The following is a 17,584-nucleotide window of genomic DNA, read 5'->3' as shown; positions in this document are numbered from 1 at the left end:
TTGAGTTTATGTAGTGATTGCAGAGATTTTTCTATGGTACAGCTTGAGAAATAAAATACTCCAAAAGGTAGTGATTAGGTGCAGTGGTTAGAAAACCCGGCTTAAGATTGCTGTTGCTGATTTTACTTTCATGCAGATCCAGAAGAGTTAACTGGAAAATGATACTCAGGTTTTTCTTTCTCCATAAAGGCAGCGTTGGCTGTATTTTTTTTGAATAATAAGACGTAAGGAAGAATTCATGAGCCTAGTAACATTTGAAGCCAACAGAAACAAAAGGGTAGTTTATATGGCTAAATACTTTGAAAAACCAACATTTGAAACACGTAGCCAAATTGTTGCATTGAAGTATCCATGCAATTTTGAAAGGGTAGAGCAAAAGATACGGATTTTTATTTTCTGCTTTCCTGTTTGTGGTTTTACCATTCCTCCCCTTTTATGGCTCACCAGAATAGTACCAGATTTCTTATCATGTATGGATATAAAAGAACTTAAACTGCATGTATTTATTTTTAGGACTCCACCCTTGGGCTTTGGATTTTGTGAACAGCTATTTCAGTAAATTTACATCTATATGTGGAAACTGGCAAATTGAATACTGTGCAAATCCACATTTTAAATAAAGCAACTGCTATTATAGAAGGTAAATGATATCATAAGAAAGCCAAGTAACAAAAAAATTACATTTTTGTTTGCTGCTAAAGGAATGATCAATGCTTCCTGCTGGCTTTTGCACCCTGCAATTGGAGACTCTGGTGTGCAAATGGTTTAAATAATGCTGGGGTTTGTGTCTGCTTGGCGCTGTATAATGCTGGGGCTGAGGTGACTTAAATATACAGAGTGTGGGCCAATCTCGAGGCCCTTTCTCAGGCAGAACACCCATGGAAATCACATCTAAGTGTCGTCAGTGAAAGCTTTGCCAAACAAATCATTATGGATTTGACCCCAAAGTTATTACTACTGAATTTCATATGTAAGCCTTTCATTATAGTGTTTTTTAAGAATGGAGTACTTGAATGAATCCTGGAATTCATTATAACTCTAAGTTTTTAACAGGGTGTCAGCCTCTTAAATTACATTTTCATTACTAAATACAGTTTCTTCCTCTTTGTTTCTTTCTACTTTTTTTGTTGCTCAGAAAGAAGTAGAAGAGTTACTCTGTGGCTCAGAATTATTTTACTTTAGGCAAGCAATCTACTGAGGTGCCTAAATTAGGAGCTTCATCTTCCAGCCTCTCCATGTGCACAGTGGAGAGGGTTATATCCAGAAGGGATTTTGCTCAATGTCATCTTTTGGATGTGACTCTGTGGTGCCAGGGGTGGTGTAGGGTGCACTGATTTAGGAACCCAGAGAGATGTGGTTGGTTGGCAAAGGACCTCTGTGATTTATGATGTGAGCTGTCTATAATTTGTTTCAAAATTCCCTTTTAGGAGTTAGCAGGTTAATTTTTTGTCTGTCTGCTTCATGGATTATGGGGATTGGCAATAGAGCTGTGTCCTTTAGTGCAGAAAATCTCACGTTGTGATGGGACATTTTTGAGGTCTTCAGTCTCTTGCTCTCTCATACACTTTGTGTCTCTGGCCTTGGTCCCCTTCTGCAGGCTGCAGGTTCCTTTCAGATCTCATGAAGTGTTTTGTGAGTCATGATGTGGACTGATGGATTGACTGTGTGACCAGATGTCTGCAGTGCCTGGCTGCTGGTAGCAGGACTGGCTGGACCAGGTGGTCCTCTCCTGGCCTCAGATCCCAAGAGAGGGATTTTCAGCACAGAATCTGGATGTTTCATACTTTGTATAGCTAAAACTGCAGTAATCCAGCCTTCCCATGTTTAAAATACTGAAGGAACAGCAACAGAAAGGGCTGGCCATTAGGGTTTTAAAGCTGTTTTTATGTCTTTATGCTTCCAACTGCATTACATGGTATTAGATATAAAACATGGTCGATAGAGGTTGTAGGAGCACCCTTAAGCATGCCTCCCATATTCTAACATCATATTTTCACCTGTGTTTACTTCTGGCTAGCCTTCAGTCATTCAGACAAAAAATTTCCTAAGTGTTTTTTCTGCTTCAGGCAGAAACCTCTTGGAAAGATTTTCAACAGAAGAACTCCAACTGTTTTTAAAAGAATGCATTACAGAAATTTAGAGAGATTTGTCAACTTTATTTAGCCAGTCATTCCTTCACAGCATTGTTATACCTTCAGGGAGTAGAGGGGGAATCAGGGTGCCTTTTGCAGCCCCATGGAAATTAATACAGATCTACCAACCTGCCAGAGTTGGCGAAAATTGTTATCTGCACGTGCTCGAAAGAGCAGCTTTGAAGTTTGCTGATACAATCACTGAATACTCCCACTTTATAAAATGGGCTTCTACCTTACCAGCCTCTGTCTGTGCCTGGGGTGATGATAATGATGGGTGGTACTGAACACCCACCTGGGTAAGTCCATGACTCCCGCTGCCTCTGCTTTGTTGGAGGAAAAGGTATCTGGGTGCTTAATAGTCTTCCAAATTCACTAAAGCTTTATGCCAAGACATACTTGAGGCAGTAATTGAAAAATTACTACTTTTTTACTAGTCATCATTCATGCTCTTAATTCTAATAAAGCTGAGAGTAGAATTTATACTTAAATTCTTATATTACTCTCAGGAGTGTCGGGGTTGAGAGGTGTGATGCCCAAAGTTTGGGAACAAGGTTCAAAAAAGAACTTCTGTCTTCTACTTTTATTTGCTCCCAGGCTGGAGGAGACTCTGTAGTATTGTACTGATAATTCTTTGTTATTTTAAAGGAGCAAGTGTTGGAATTGTGACTTCCATAAAGGGGATGGATCTCTTTGCTTTGTTTAAAAACAGCTAAGCATAAAAATACTACTGGGGAATTTTATTAAGGTTGCAATAAACCAATAAAACCAATAATCCATTGCATGACATCTTCAAGCTGTTTAAGAAACCAGGATAACAAAGGTTAGGACTTGAGAGTGGTGGCAAGACTCAAGTCATGTCTTAGTTATTCCATGGGATGGGAATGAAGTTGCTACTGATACATCAGCACTGCTCCAGCCAGACTCTAAAGGCTTCATAGAGTTTGGGTTACCTCCTCCCATTTTCTTGTTCCTTCACATTTATAAGGAAATTGAGAACTCTTGCTTCTCCCTATCTCAAGACCTTTTAAAATATTAATCTTGCTCAGAAAACACAAAATACTCCTCCGAGTGAGAAGTGCTTTAGATCTTTGCCTTCTCAGTCATGATCCCCGAGAGGCACTAGGAGCTTTTCTGAAAGGGAAAGTTTATATTTGCACAAGTAAGGTGGAAAGGAAGAGGGAAGCACTCGCCAGCCTCTAGTGTTGGCCAAGTCAGCAGGCTAAGACCAGGGTTGCAGCAAATAGGTAATTGTTTGCAGAGTATAAACGACTAGTTGTTCTTACAATCCTTCTGCTGATTTCTTGCGCAAGCCCTGATAAAGAACAATATTTTACCACCATTCAAACATGCATTTCACACCCAGAAGTGCGTGTTGCCATGGATGTCCTTGCAGTATTCGTGATACACTATTCAGCATTTTCAGCCTCTTCAGGTTATTAGGATAGTGTGTAAAGATTGTCCCTTAACATAGTGACTGCCCATCTCAAAGCATGCTCCCAACAAAAATGCCACTAATTAAAACTTACGTGAGTGGAAACTCTGTCGTCTGCGTCACTTCAGTCTCTTTATTTTGAAGAAAAATGTAAGGGTTGTTAGAGTGAACTAAAACAATTAGGCAGTTCAGGACCCTGTGTTATAAAATCTTAGATAGCGTTAATCAGTGGGACAAATTATAGGTTTGTCTGCCTGTCAGATGGAACTAATGGTGGATGACCCAGGGAGTTTGGGTGCTGAGGTGAGAGGGAGGGGCTGCAGTGTTCTGCTTTATGTTTGTCTTGATGTGCTGAATTTTTTCAAAACATTTAAACAAAAGAGCCTGAAGTTGGGTCTATATTTTAGGCTAATACTTTGAAGCTGTTTTCCCTCACCATTTCTGTTGCTTTTAATCAATTATGAATGTTCTGATGTAAATGCAGAATTAAAATACTAGGCTATTTTCTTGTGCATGATGTAAGGTCCAAAAATTTATACCAGATGACTGTTCTGGAAGAGGGAAAATTAAATACTTGGGAAAATGTAAGAGAGTATTTTCTGAAGCATTTCTTCCTGCATGTGATTTGTAAAATGTAGATATATAATTGTTAAATATGGTATCTATCACCAAATGTGAGTAATGAGCTGTTGATTATGTTGGTAGCTTTACAGAAAATGAGGCTTGCCTTTCTATATATGCATAATTTTGCTGGTTTTTGTTAGCTTGATGGAGAATTTCACAGAAATCCCCAGCTTTTTTCAGTTTTCAGTTCTTTTGAAGGGTTTCTTTTGGGAGGGTGGGGGTGGGGATGAGGTTTTGTTTGTTTGTGGGTTTTGTTATTTTTGACTTTGGGTTAGTTGGGTTTTTTTGGATTTGTTTTAAAATTTTTTTGGCCCTGAGCATTACCAGATATTGTGTGTCTTTCCTGGGGTGTTCTGCCTGAGCTCTGACAGAATAATGCCACTGTTGCTTTAAGCACATAGTGTTGCTTTATATAGATCTGGCCTGATTTATAGTGTTGCTTTAAATAACAACAAGAGAGTTCATCTCCCTTTCAGAAAAGGTTTATGACTGATCTCTGCCTGGCTAGGAATGTTTATTTTTCTTAAGTTGCCTCACTGCAAAAATGTTTTGAAATTGAGAGTTGGTGGTGGGGTTTATGCATCTATCGCTTGTGCTCTATGCAGCTCTAATCCCTTTAGCACTAGAAAGCTGTGGTTTCTGATGGATCTCACATAGGTCAGGCCCAATTCTCAATTTCTCTGTCCTTTCCCTATTGGTCATCCTGTTTTCAAAACTGTATCATTGACATGATCTGTGGGTCTTGGCAAAACCATCAGAAGCCTCAGTAAGATTTAGTTATTGCTCCTAGTCCTTTGCAATAGCACAGGCTTATTTTCTTTTCTCCATAGCTGATGATAAAATAACTTTGAAATAAACAATTTGAGGAAAAAACCTTTCCACCACCAGGCATAATGGCAGAAGGGGAGGGGATTCATGGTGGATTGCTTCTGGATGCTCTTAAAATGGCATGCATCAGCTTTCTTAAAAATGTGAATTTTAAATGTAAATCTTAAAATGCAGTGTCAGCTTTTGTGCTCCACTTTTGCTGGAGCCATGTATCGATTATGTATTAAGTTGACAGAGACTGATGAACAAATCCTTTCTAACCCTGTACCAGGAATCTGTGGGGCTGTGTTGTATCCTGTGTGGTAGCTTGTGCTTTGAAAGTGAATAAATAATGCCAAGTGTGGGAAGATGCATGCACAGGAGAAGAGATGATATGAAACATGTAATTTAGGACATGGAAGAGAAATCTCTGCTCTTCCTTTTCTGCCTAGTCTGGTTTTCTGGTCTGTCCCATGTCTGCCTTCCTAGTGTCACTTTGTGGTGACCAGAAAAAGGAATAGGCTGCTCCTAAAGCTGAGTCACCAACTCTACCTGCCACTTTTCAGGGGACCTTCCTGGACAAAGGGAGACAGAGCAGCAGGAGGATTATTTGCTTGAAATCACCTGGGGCTTTTGTCTCTCAGCCTGTGGTAAAGAAGTGGTGTCTACTTTGGTCTCAGGGCAGTGGGCAAGCAGAAGGTCATGATATGGGAATGATTTATATTCATGAGTAGAGACCAGGAGGGGATTTTCACAGAAAGAGAAAAGTTAGCCAGTCCTTGAGGCTGTTCAGAACATCTGCAGACAGAATTGTGGCTCTAAGGGCAGATGAAGCATGATCTTTTCCAGACTAAGGGGAACATGAGTTACGGTGCAGAGCTACAGTCAAGGAAGCCTTACCTGCATTTCAGGGATAAAAGTCTCGTGATTAGGCTGTAGACCAGCCTGTGGCTGGAGGAATTTTAGTGGGATGTTAAAAAAGGGTGAGAAAACCTTTTAAAAAAATTATTTTACTGTCTTCCTAGGTGGGGACACTGAAACCACTGGCTGGGAGCATACCTGGTTTCAATTGTGGTATGCACTTAATGCTGTGCTCATTCAGTGCAGAGTATCAGTGTCATTCCTACTTCTTTGCCCAAGCCAACTAATTCAGGACTGCAGGTCTTTGGCAGAGCTTTGCAAATGCATATTGAACCTCCAGGCTTGGTGTGTTTATTTTGTAAAATTATAATTAAAAGAAAAAGTAGATGACTATGAAAGTCAAAGTAAGAAAATTGTGAGACTTCCTAAAGAATAAAATAAAATAAAAATAATCTCAGAAGTTTAAGACTGAAAGCTTGGTGTTTTGTTATTTGTATTGTGAGGTTTTGCTCCTTCTGTTGAAATGGAATAAAAAGGAAAGCAGCTTAATGCAGAAGTAATTAATGTACATTTCTCAGTGGTTGAGTGATCTGTGTTCAGTCACACCTTCTTCAGGTAACTCAAGTGCATTAATCAATGATCATCTTTCTAATTAAATTGCTGAGTAGAGAGACGATTTAGAGGATGATCATTAGTTTTGTGTAATATCAGTGTATTAAGGGAAAGTAGTGTTAATAAGATGTTCCTTTTTCTCTTATGATCAGTTAAAGGTTAGAAAAAAGGTCAGAACTTTTGTTTGTGTGTTGCCTCTGAAATACAAATAATCAACAAAAATAAGAAAACAAAATCAAGTGCTTTCAGAAATACATTTAGAAAATAGCAAGAAAGGTGGGGAAATAAATGCTTTGGATCGTCCCAGACATAAGTGTCTGCTCAGCTCTGTTCTGACATAGCAGTTAGGGTAGATCCTGAAACTTGGCTTGGGAATGGGAGATTTCTTGAAACAAGCACCCAGGCAGAGGGAAGTCGTGTCCAGCTTTCCTTGTGCAGATGGTTCCTGCCTTCTGGGAAGAGCTGCATGCTGTGGCACTGCCCTGCCTTTGTGGGCAGGCTGAATGGATGTGCTCAGTCAGTGGTCCCTGAGGATTTATTCTTCCCAAGAGGATTTATTGGCCCTGAACAGAGCTGAAGCTCAGTGTGTCCCTGGGCAGCCTGGGCTCCCAGGAGCTGATTATATGCTGGATGTGTAAATGTACTCTCTTGTGTCCAGTATGACATGTGGTGCATTTGGAGTTGTTCAATGGGGCTGAAAAAGTTGTGGGATTTTTGTTTGCTTGTTTGTTTTCTGTGAGCAGGAGCAGCTTTCCAGCAGGATCTGCAGACTATCCCCAAATTTCTCTAGGAGAAAGGGGAGGGATGGCAACCCAAGAAAACCATGTGGAGCAAACTGATGCAGAAAGCTGCGACATCTGCCACAAGCTATTCACAGCTGGTTGGTTGAACACAGGTGTCACAGATGAAGTTGAAATCTCTGTCTCTGGAGATTGACAAGGCAAGGTCTGGATGTATATCCTACAGAGCTGTTTGCAGTGCATTTTACAGGAGGGTGCTGTGCTGTACTTGGTTTATCTACCAGTGGCTAGCCCTGGGGGGAACCACATGAAAAATAAGCGTCACTTCTCTGCTCCCTTCTTGCCAGACCTGTTGAGGTTTGGTAGCAGCTCATACCTCCCTTTTGACACAGATGTACTGCAGCTCAAGGGAATGGAGGTTTCTGTAGAGTTGTCTTCCTGAATTGCTCAGCGCCTCATCATTGTACACTGGCTTTAACCAGGGGCTATAGTTTGTAATGATGATGCCTGGCAACCCAGCAAAAGACCCCAAAAACCTCTCAGCAGGTGCTTGCTCCCTGCTGGTGCAGACAGCACCTGCCCTGAGCTTTTACAGCCCTTCCCAGATCACAGCTGAGGAACCACATCTGTTCTTTAAGTGTTGCTATTGTGTATATAATGTAATTACTCTTTGTTTACAGTAGAGCTGGAAGGGCCCATGGTAGCTTTGTACTAAGGACTTTGCTGCAGTGCCATGCCTGCTAGCCATTTGCTGGTGTTTATTTTTGTGTACCCCCCCTGTTCAGCAGGAAAATGAAAATGTGAGTACAAGATGAATGACAAACCAAGGTTGTTACCATAGCACATACTGCCTAATCTATGCTGTTAAGACTTTCACAGCTGTGCCTACCTGTCTGTCCTTAACTAAAAAACAGAGCCTAGGGTGTTGTATATGCCATGCTTAGTGTATGGGATTTTTGTTACTTGGCAGGAGGCAAAAATCTCAGTCTGGGATATGTGAGGTTTATGTGACTGTAATTTAGTACAGCAGTTCTTTCTTTTTCAAATACTACTTTATCTTTTTTTTTTTTTTTTTTGACATGTGAAAGTTTTTGGGGTTTTTTTTGTTTTTTTTTTTTTAAGATTGATTCCTTCAGAAGTGCTTTGCCCTTAATAGAAATTTAATGGGAATTGTTGGTATTAAAGACATTTTGGGGAAAAGAAAAAGAGAAGAGTGTTGTGAGGTCACTGGTATAAGATGCCCATTTCCTCCTAACCTCCTAGAAAAAGATACTTGAATGTGTAAAGGTCTGTATGTATGGAGCAATATTCTACCCTATAGATTTTTCTTATGTTAAGCCTTATTATTCAAGACTCTGCAGATCCAGGGAGATGGGTATTGCAGATCTGGCAGAGTGTTGCTGGGAAGTTTGTATTCACCATGGCAAACTTCCTTCAGTATTTGATGGACTGCTTGTGGGGGAGCACCATGACCTCCCTAAGAGGTAGCTTACTGGGAGAGCTGGAATCACTTCAAAAAACTTGGCCCTCTACCCTGGCCAGGAAGTTTTCTTCAAACAGAGCAGGGCATCTTCCTTAATAAGTGTTCAAGTAAGACCTGACTGGTCTGGAGGGACTCTTAAGATAATTTGCTACAAATCAGTTCTGTTGTAGCAGAAGTAGTATACCATCTGCCTGCTATAAATGTTGTGTTCTTGTTTCTGCCTGTTCCAATAAAGATAGAAATGTTTTAGATGTACATTTACAAATCTGTGATGATTGAGTACTGTGAGATCACCCTGGCTGTATTAATAACAGCTAGCTGCATTCCCCTATAGTTATGGGCCAGCAAAAATCCAGGAGGGTGAGGTTTGCCCTTAAGGGCAGAGTTTAACTCTGCATTGTTGAAATTACATGTATATCCTGACACAGGTCTTACACTTAGCTCTGTACTAGGTGTCACTCTATCAAACCATTAGTAAAGGAGACATGTCTGTGAAGAGCTGGAAATGTGGTTCTGGCCTGAAAGGAAAATGCTCAAGCAGCACTCTTCAGTGAGCTGGAACATGGGAAGAAAAAGGGCACTTTTCAGGTCAGGGATTTTGCAGATGAGAGCAAGCTATTGCCCCAGGTTTTGAGTCTTAGATGCTGGTGCACAGGAACTGAACCCCATGGCGAAGGAAGCCCTGTGTGGCTTTGAGGAGTGGAGCCATGCTGTGCCATTGTGCAGGAAAAGGAAGTATGACAAAAAACAAAGTTTGGGCAAGGTAGCAGTGCTGTGAACTTTGGGAAAGATGGTATCTGTTGCACATGGATCATGGCAGTGTTATCTGAATGCCATAATCATGGCACTAGCAGCCTTGTCCTGCAGCTCTTGGCTCTGTGTTACAGCCGTGATTAGGTGGACTGTGGTCGTCTGATGTTCTATGTAGATAGATACACCTTCCCCCATCAGCAAAGCTGGTCTGTGTATTATATTTGGAGTTTAACAAGTAGTTTTTTTGGTGTAACAGCAAAGAATTATTAGTTGCATTTCATTAGTTACATTTTATTACTCACATTTCCTCTTGGGTGTAACTTGCAGCCTGATACTGTTTTTTGCTTTGCTGGCCCACTGTTAATTCATCCATTTTGTATAGTGGTTTTGCAACTTGTATTATTTGCTATTTTGTTTGCATTTTATTTTAATGGAGCAGCCTTTATTTTCAGTGAAGTCAGTTTAGGGCTTTGCTCTAACTCCAATGTCTTTGGAAACATGAGTATGATAAAATTCTTGTGTTAGTTTTAATTATGCTATATGTCAGCTTAACCATTGTCGATATTAGGATATTTTTATGACAAGGTGCTTTGTGCTGTGAAGAAGCTGTTTAAAATCAGCTGTGCCAATTTGAACATCAGAGAAAATATTATAATACAGTCTGACACTTTGCAGAATGAAAATTACAGACTTTGTAGAGCATGAAGTTCTCCTTGCCAGCTTTTGGGAGCTCAGTTTGTCACTCTACTTGTTCAGTGAGCATACAATGAGGATGGCTGGTGTCTGTCTTAGCATTTTCAGGTGATGTGGGAAAAAGAGCAGCTGGTTGCTCCACATCAGTCTTCTCAAAAGCAGTGGCTGGCTTTTCAGAGCCTGGCTTGGTTGGTGCAAGAGAACTTCATGGGAGATCTTTATACCTGATGTGCAGATATTTTGCAGAGGTCCTGACTGGGATTTGATAGAAGCTTTAAACATGAACACGTGGAAACAGGCAATCCTATTGTGGTACAGGCACAGTTTGTGCTTAGGGCCACCACTGTAGAAAAGGGACTGTGATGGTACTGGCCTGTGTCAAGCCACCTTTCTGGGTTGAGTGTTTCCTAGATGGAAACCTGGGCAGCTTAACAATAGCTCTTCTTGAAGCACATGGTTGTAATGTGTTGTTTTACTGGCTTCTATTTTCCATTTGTACGTAGAAAGAAGTTTTTACCTGTGAGCAGTGAGTGCAGAATGCGTAAGTGAGGGATGAACTGAGTGGAGACGTTCCTAGCTGTTTTTTTTTTTTGCATGAGAGCTGTTGGCTTGTTTATAGGAAAGGTTAATGATGTAGTTGGCAGTGGTTCAGAACAAACCTTAATTCTATTTTCTGTATCTAGGGATACAAGTGTTAACAAAACAATTTTTGTTTTTCAGATTGCCGGTGCTACAAAAATAGGGACTTCCAGTAAGAAGTTCTTCAGCTTGTGAAGCCACAAGGACACCTCACCCCCCTTCTGTGCTTTCACTCATGATGCAGAGGGAAAGAAGACATTTAGAGAGCAAATAAATTATGCAAGGTTTGTTTGTTTTTATTTTGTTGGTTTGTTTATTTCTGAGTGGGTCAATTGCATTACGAAACGTAATAGGCCAAGATCCAGATAGAACCGGGTTAAAATTTGCTTTAGTCCCTGGTTCTTAAGGTTTCATATTGTTTGGGTGTTTTTGAGGCTTTAGAATCAACCAATAGAGAACATCAGCACAGGGGGAAATGTAGGCTATATGAACTGTTTCTTTCAAGGCATGAATCCAAATTTTAATTCCTGTGACTTCAAAATAGGTTGTATTTACAAAACTTCAGTCCAGACAAGCCTCCAAATCTGTAAACAGCAGAGATGCAGTTTTCTATACTTAGCAGGAAAAGGGATGTTATGATGTGGTAAATTTATCAAAGGAGAGGGAATGGATAAGCAGTTTCTGGTGTAGAGTGCATCGTTCCAGAATTAGACAGAAAATTATCAGAAAAGAGAGCCCTACTCTTGATGTCTCACCAGTATAATTCCAGAGATCATCAGATGTCTGTCTGCTGTAGTTAGAAACGCTGTGAACGGCATGAGAGAGGTGCTTTGGTTGAGGGCTTGAAAGACCTGGTGCATCTGAGCTTCTGATAGGGCAAATTTCCTCCATCCTGTTTAGTTTTGTCATCTGAAATAAAGGAGTTGCTTTAGAGATTTTAAAAGACTTAATCATGATGTTTTGTAAACAGGTGATGAGAACGTTTATCCAAGTTTTCATTATTTTTAATTGCTTCAGCATTTTTTGCTGTTACTAACAGAAGCTTCACGTTGTTGTCAATACCATGCTATCTACTGCACCAGGTATACTGCTAGCTATCACGATATCCAGACTTGTTTGGACTCTGTAGCAGGACCCCACTGCACAGCCCTGACAAAGCTGCCTTTTAGGAGGTTTAAGCCTATGGGCAGTTGGCACATCACAGGGAAGGAAAATGGTTAGACCTCAACACGTCCTGTTCCTTCTCATTTCCCAGGAGTTTGTCCAATGTGATCACATCCACTGGCAAGGGATGCAGTTTCAGAGGGATTTGGTTTCATTCCATGCTAGGACAGAATTGTTTTTTCTCTCCTGACAAAATACTTTGGGGCAAAATTGTGTTGAGTAAACAAGGGGAATCTGTTGCAGAGTTACAGGTTTTTTTCCCCTGGTGGACACATACCAGGCAGGTGATTATTAGACCTGATTGTTATACAGTATTCAAACACTTAAAAATAAATACCTGTGTATTCAGTTTACTTTGTAACCCACTCATCTCTTTTAAAATCTACATTTTGTAACAACTTAGAGTTTTGCCACCTGCAAGGGATTTAGGGCACTGATGCCACAGAAGTTAATATGCACAAACTCTGCATATGCTGTTGTTTGGCCAGTGGAGTATTTGGCCTATTCTTCTCTAAAACAGGCTATTTTTAATACCAGTTTATACATTCAGGATATATTATAAAATTAAAATGGATTTGGAGGTGTGGTCAGTGTTCTGCTGAGCATGATTGCAACAGGTCTAGAAGGTTTTCTGAATTCTGGAGTTTCCCTCCTCAAAAAGGTAAAGTAATATAAAGAAACAACTCAAAAATAGTCAACTTGTAACTGATTTGTATAAAAGGACAGCTGTGAAACTGTGCCATTGATTGATAGAATTAGATTTACTATTCCAGTGTGTTGTGCCATTCTTTATTGCCATAGGTTAAAAGTGTCACTGAGATTTTATGCACTGCAGCACTCATAAAAGTCCTAATTTACTGTAGTAGTCAATCTATTGGGAGCTGGTGGGGGTTTTTGCGGGTTTTTTTTTGTATATTTTTTTTGTGTGTGTTTTTTGTTTGTTTGATTGGTTTAGTTTGACCTGTGTTGATAAAAGAAAGTATTGAACCTGATTCTAAAATTTAATGGGACTACTGTCTGTTAGGTCATTTGTTCCATTTGAGTCTGCTGGTGTTTTTTACCATGTTTCAGTGCTTTGGGAGGGATGCACTGTTTATTCCCTTGAAAGTACTTAAGCTTTTTAGCAGTCAGTATGTTTTGTTTCATTTTGCTTCATTGTGCCCACATGCAGCTTTCCAAAAAGCAGTGGAATACCCAGGGTGGCTTGTCAGGGGCAGGAGGTGAATTTGTGAACCCCGTGAAGGCATGAAGGAAAAAATTACAGCATACATATTCCTAATGATAAACATACCAAATGCATCCTAAAATTATAAAGCAGTGTGGTGCATTAAAGCTCTAATCTGCATTTTGGCTAAGGCGTAGCTGCATTTTTGGACTGTCCCTTTAATTTGGTTCTTTTAATTACCTGCTGATGAGTTCCTGTGGTGGAAGCAGCAGGAGCTGTGCCTGCAGCAGTTTCCTGGCATAGTGGTTTCTATCAGACAGAGCAATGGGATTCCTAAGGTTACTTTGAAATCTGGGGTCTCCTGCTGTAAACCAGCAGACTGACACGAACAGGAATCTAATTAAAAAGTCCAAGATATTGAATAAGGCTCACAAATGCCATCTGTTCAGCTTTTCAACCTGAAATTACTCTATGAATTGCAGTAACAAGTTTCATTGTTCCTGCATTTTTGTAGCTGAATTTTGTTACAGCAGCCACCCAAACAGGCAGAGTTGTGCAGGCTCTGTTAGTGTTATTCATTGCATGGACTTCTTGAAGTATTCCAGCAAAGTATGTTTGGAAGATAGTGCTGGATTAAAACTTAATCTCATGAGGAAGGCATTGATACCCTGCAAAGGTCTTGCACTGGTTTGCCAGCCTAGAGAATGCCTGGAAAGGGGCAGCACTCCATCTGCAGACTTTTGCAATAATTTTTTCCCAGCTTAATGTAATTAAAAGCAAGGCCTGGTTATTTACCTCCTTTGCAAATGAAAGCGTTACTCATGTGGTTGATTGCAGGAGAAAATGCCAAACAAGTTTGTAGACTGAGGAGGGGAAAAAACCCACCAAGTTAGAAGATAACCCTAACCCAAGTTAGGGAAAAACCCACCAAGATAGAATGATCAGGAAGCAAATCAAATGTGAGAAGAAGACCCACTGGTATTTTGATGAAAACTATGGAATGGAGTAATCTTAAAAATTCTTTCAGTAGTATATAATGTTGCTATCAACAGTGTGCATTTAGTCTTCATACAAAAATGAAGTAGGGATATTGCAGAAAGAAACTTTGTGGTTATTTGGGCAATCCCCTGTGCCTGCTCATGTGTATACAAGAGGAAATGTTCAAAACAGTCTGAGAAAGCAGAAGAAAACACTGGTGTACTGATGAAAGTCTTGTGGCTTGCTGTTAAACTCTGTATCCAGGAAACAATTTCTTATTGACAGATAACAGTGGATAAACTGAGTAATTTTCTAAGAAACTGATTTCCTAGGAAAATCAATCTGGTATATGCATTTTTTGCAGTATTATCCCATAAGAAATATATAAGGTAAGATAATATTACTGTCTCCAAAGCTAGCTATCTGTAATTACTACCTACCCTTATTTCCTAGTTGTACATGGCTTTCCCTGTTTCCTTGGTGTTCTCTGTCACAACCTCGTGCCCCATGGTGTGCACATCCACAGCTGGTTTGCACCGTCAGCAAGGATCACCAGCCTTACTGAAGATGGCACTAAGAAATTAGGCATGCCTGACAGAGTTTAAGGATGCAAACTTCCATCCACAGGGCAGCTCTCCCTGTTACGTGTATCCAGTTTGATACCTCTATGAGCTGGCACTGGTGACAGAGTGCTGGGATAAAAGGATCAAAGTCTCACCTTTTTCCCTGTGGAGCTGTTGGGACCGTGGTCCATGGACCATGGGAGGGGGAGCACTACTTCCCAGGGCGTCACACAGGGTGCTGTCCTGTGACTCCACTGGGATAATTAGCAGTGTGTCTGCTCTCACTCTGCAGCCAGTGAGATGCAGCTCATCCATCATTCTGGAGAGCCCATCCTCCCCTGCTCTAACGCGAGGTGACGGGGGCAAGGTGCGTGTTGGTAGTGCAGCTGATATACAGAGAGCATTACCCCAGGTTCTTCCTGCTCTGTAGGGCCAAGCCTTCAGTAGAAACAGTGGTGCTGTGTGTGTGAGCATGGGAGCAGAAGGAGTATTTGTGTTTTTATTTCTCTGGGAGGCATTTTACTGAGGTCACTGTTAGTCTGGATAGATGCTTGTTCTCCCACCTGAGCCTTAGCACTGTCATCAACAGTCTGTGGACATCCTTAACCAGTGTTCTCACAGCTGCTGCTCTTTGTCTGCTCAGAGATGCACATCCCTGATTGAGGATGGACTCTCATTTGTGTTCCACCATTCCAGTGTCTTGTGAAATCTTACAGCATGATCTACTGGTGTATTGTCTTCTACCCTGGTATACCAGAGAGGTCTCTTTTTTTTCTTAAAGTTATGAATATCAAATATTCCCTACAATAATCAGCTGAATTTACATATAGAGTAGTCTCTTGAAAACCATGTTATACTTTCATATTGGAGAATGAGATTTTAAAATCATTGCTTGTGTAATACAGGATAATATTAAATAGGATAGCAAAATGTTCTTGGAAACTGGAGATCCAGAAAAGAAAATAATGGGTAGTGGATATTGAGAATCTTCACTTCAAAAAGAAAATAAATTTACAGGGGATTTCATTGCTCTAAAGGACAACATTTAAGAAAACATTGCCTCTTTGTATTTGCTGTTGCAAGCAAACTTGGTGCTTAGTCCAGTGCAAATGTTGCATGCATTTGTGTGAACTGAAATTTTAATTACTGTTCTGTCTGACTGTTGTTGGCATGGAAAAAATAATTATTGATTGAATAGAATAGGTGTGCCAAATTTGAGTTTAATATATAGTTTAAAATACTAGTTTAATATACTAGTTTAAAATACTTTTTATTTTTCAGAAAGGAAAATATAATTCATAATAATTCACTAATACTGGACTTCACTGCAATTCCTTGTAGTGATGCTAATCTGGTAGATATTCCTACAGTGCTGCAGAAGTTGGTTTTTAGGTGACTGGGCCAGCAAATGTTGCCTCAATTTATTCATTAAGGCCTCTTGTGAAAGCTCTGCTCTTCATACACAAATAAAGCTGCTGTTCAGGTTGCCCAGAGAGGTAGTTTGTGTACAAATAACTGTTGTCACTGGAGTCCACTATCTCATAAAAGATATTTGGCCTTTAGGTATGTTTCTCCTGTTGGACTTATAGAGCCATTTGATTTCCAGAAGTGCTGCTCCTTTGAAGTCTCCGCAGCATATCTGAAGAGGTGACAATATAGTTGCAAAACACCCTTTGACTTGGGCTCAGAGCCAAACAGTGCCATGCATTCTCCTGCAAGATCCCTTGCATGCTGATCACTGGGGAGCTTTCCTCAAACCTTACAAAACCCTGACCAACCAACCAAAAAACACCAAACCCCACCCCAGTTTTAGGAAGTGCAGTGCTCTTGACTGCGTTTTAAAGCTGTGGATCTTTTCCTGCACTATTAAAGTGCAACTGGTGCAAGAGCTGCTGTGCTGTGTTTTTCTGGGCACGAAACAGTGGGGAGGGCAATGTCCAAAGCTTTGTCACAGGGAGCGACAAATCAGCTACCCAGGCACTGAACCTTCCGCTTGTTGGCATAGCAGGGGGAGGGGCAGAAATTGCATGGTCAGAAACATCAGAAGTAGTGATTAAAGCAATCTTATTTATTGTTTTAATTTTCCATCTCAAAGCATTTTCTGCTTTCTGAGTTGGCACAATGGATGAAGTTCTGTTGCTGTTGTGTTAGCGGGAAGTTTGGCATCAGCTTTGATGGGACCAAGATTTCACACAAAGTGCTTTAAGGTAGTTTGAGCATTAATACAGCATCTGTGTATTTTACAGTTCCTTGATTTGTAGGCATTATGTAAGTATTGGGTATCTTTCTTCAGATACCTTAAGAAAATAATATTTATTTTTGCAGTGGGAAGTTTCATGTAATTACAGCAAATTCTGTACTGATTTTTTCTCAAAACTTCCTAACTTCCCTTTATTTTTTCATTTTTGTTGTACAGGAAAGGGTGTTTTCACTGGCAGACTAACTAACTTAAGAGAAAAATTAAGAGTATCTTGACTTAAGTTATACAGTTGTTAAATAGGTATTCTTTATGAATAATGAAAACTTTTGAGGAAAACGTCTGAAAAAGTGTTACGGAATGACATGGATGTTCTCTTGGTTGCAGTCTTGAAACAGCTCTGCTAATTCCTTTAGTGGGTAAGAAAAAGAATTACAAGAAATAATTACATTTAAAATCAGTGTAATCTGCTTGTGTAGACCCCTGTGTATTCAAATTAGTATGGAATAGTTCTGCTCTATTTTCCATAGAAAATAATATTCTAGGGATGCCTCATGGATTCTTAGCCAATGACACCAATGTCAGATATGTTTTTTAATATACTGTATGGAGATCTGCATGTGTGACTTTTGTACATACTATTTTCCATTAAAAGGCTGTATCATTAAGGGTGGGTGGGAATTGTAGAATATTGAATAATAATGAAATAGTGTGCTGAGATTTTTTTTCATTTTCTGGCTATTTTTAACTGGTAAAATTTACTTGGATGAAAAACAATTTTCTATACTGTGCATTCAG

At 40.0% G+C, this 17,584-nt stretch overlaps 1 protein-coding gene across 7 annotated transcripts in view; it reads left to right on the top strand.

The window, feature by feature from the left end:
• The window catches only part of TIAM2 (TIAM Rac1 associated GEF 2), a 166,233-nt gene that overhangs the window by 19,365 nt on the left and 129,284 nt on the right, over window positions 1-17,584 (top strand). For 6 of the 7 annotated variants that reach the window (XM_088052690.1, XM_088052689.1, XM_088052688.1 and 3 more), the window contains one exon: window positions 10,861-11,003. The exons of the other annotated variant lie outside the window; for it this stretch is intronic. The gene's annotated coding sequence lies outside the window, so the exon portion shown is untranslated. The remainder of the gene's footprint in view (window positions 1-10,860; window positions 11,004-17,584) is intronic. 7 annotated transcript variants of the gene reach the window in all.

Source organism: Pseudopodoces humilis, chromosome 3, assembly GCF_049639895.1.
Source record: "Pseudopodoces humilis isolate 2021_Gansu_Grassland_sample_001 chromosome 3, ASM4963989v1, whole genome shotgun sequence".
NCBI classification, from domain to species: domain Eukaryota; kingdom Metazoa; phylum Chordata; class Aves; order Passeriformes; family Paridae; genus Pseudopodoces; species Pseudopodoces humilis.
Note: the sequence above shows the minus strand (reverse complement) of the source record. Positions and strands in the feature narration are given on the sequence as shown.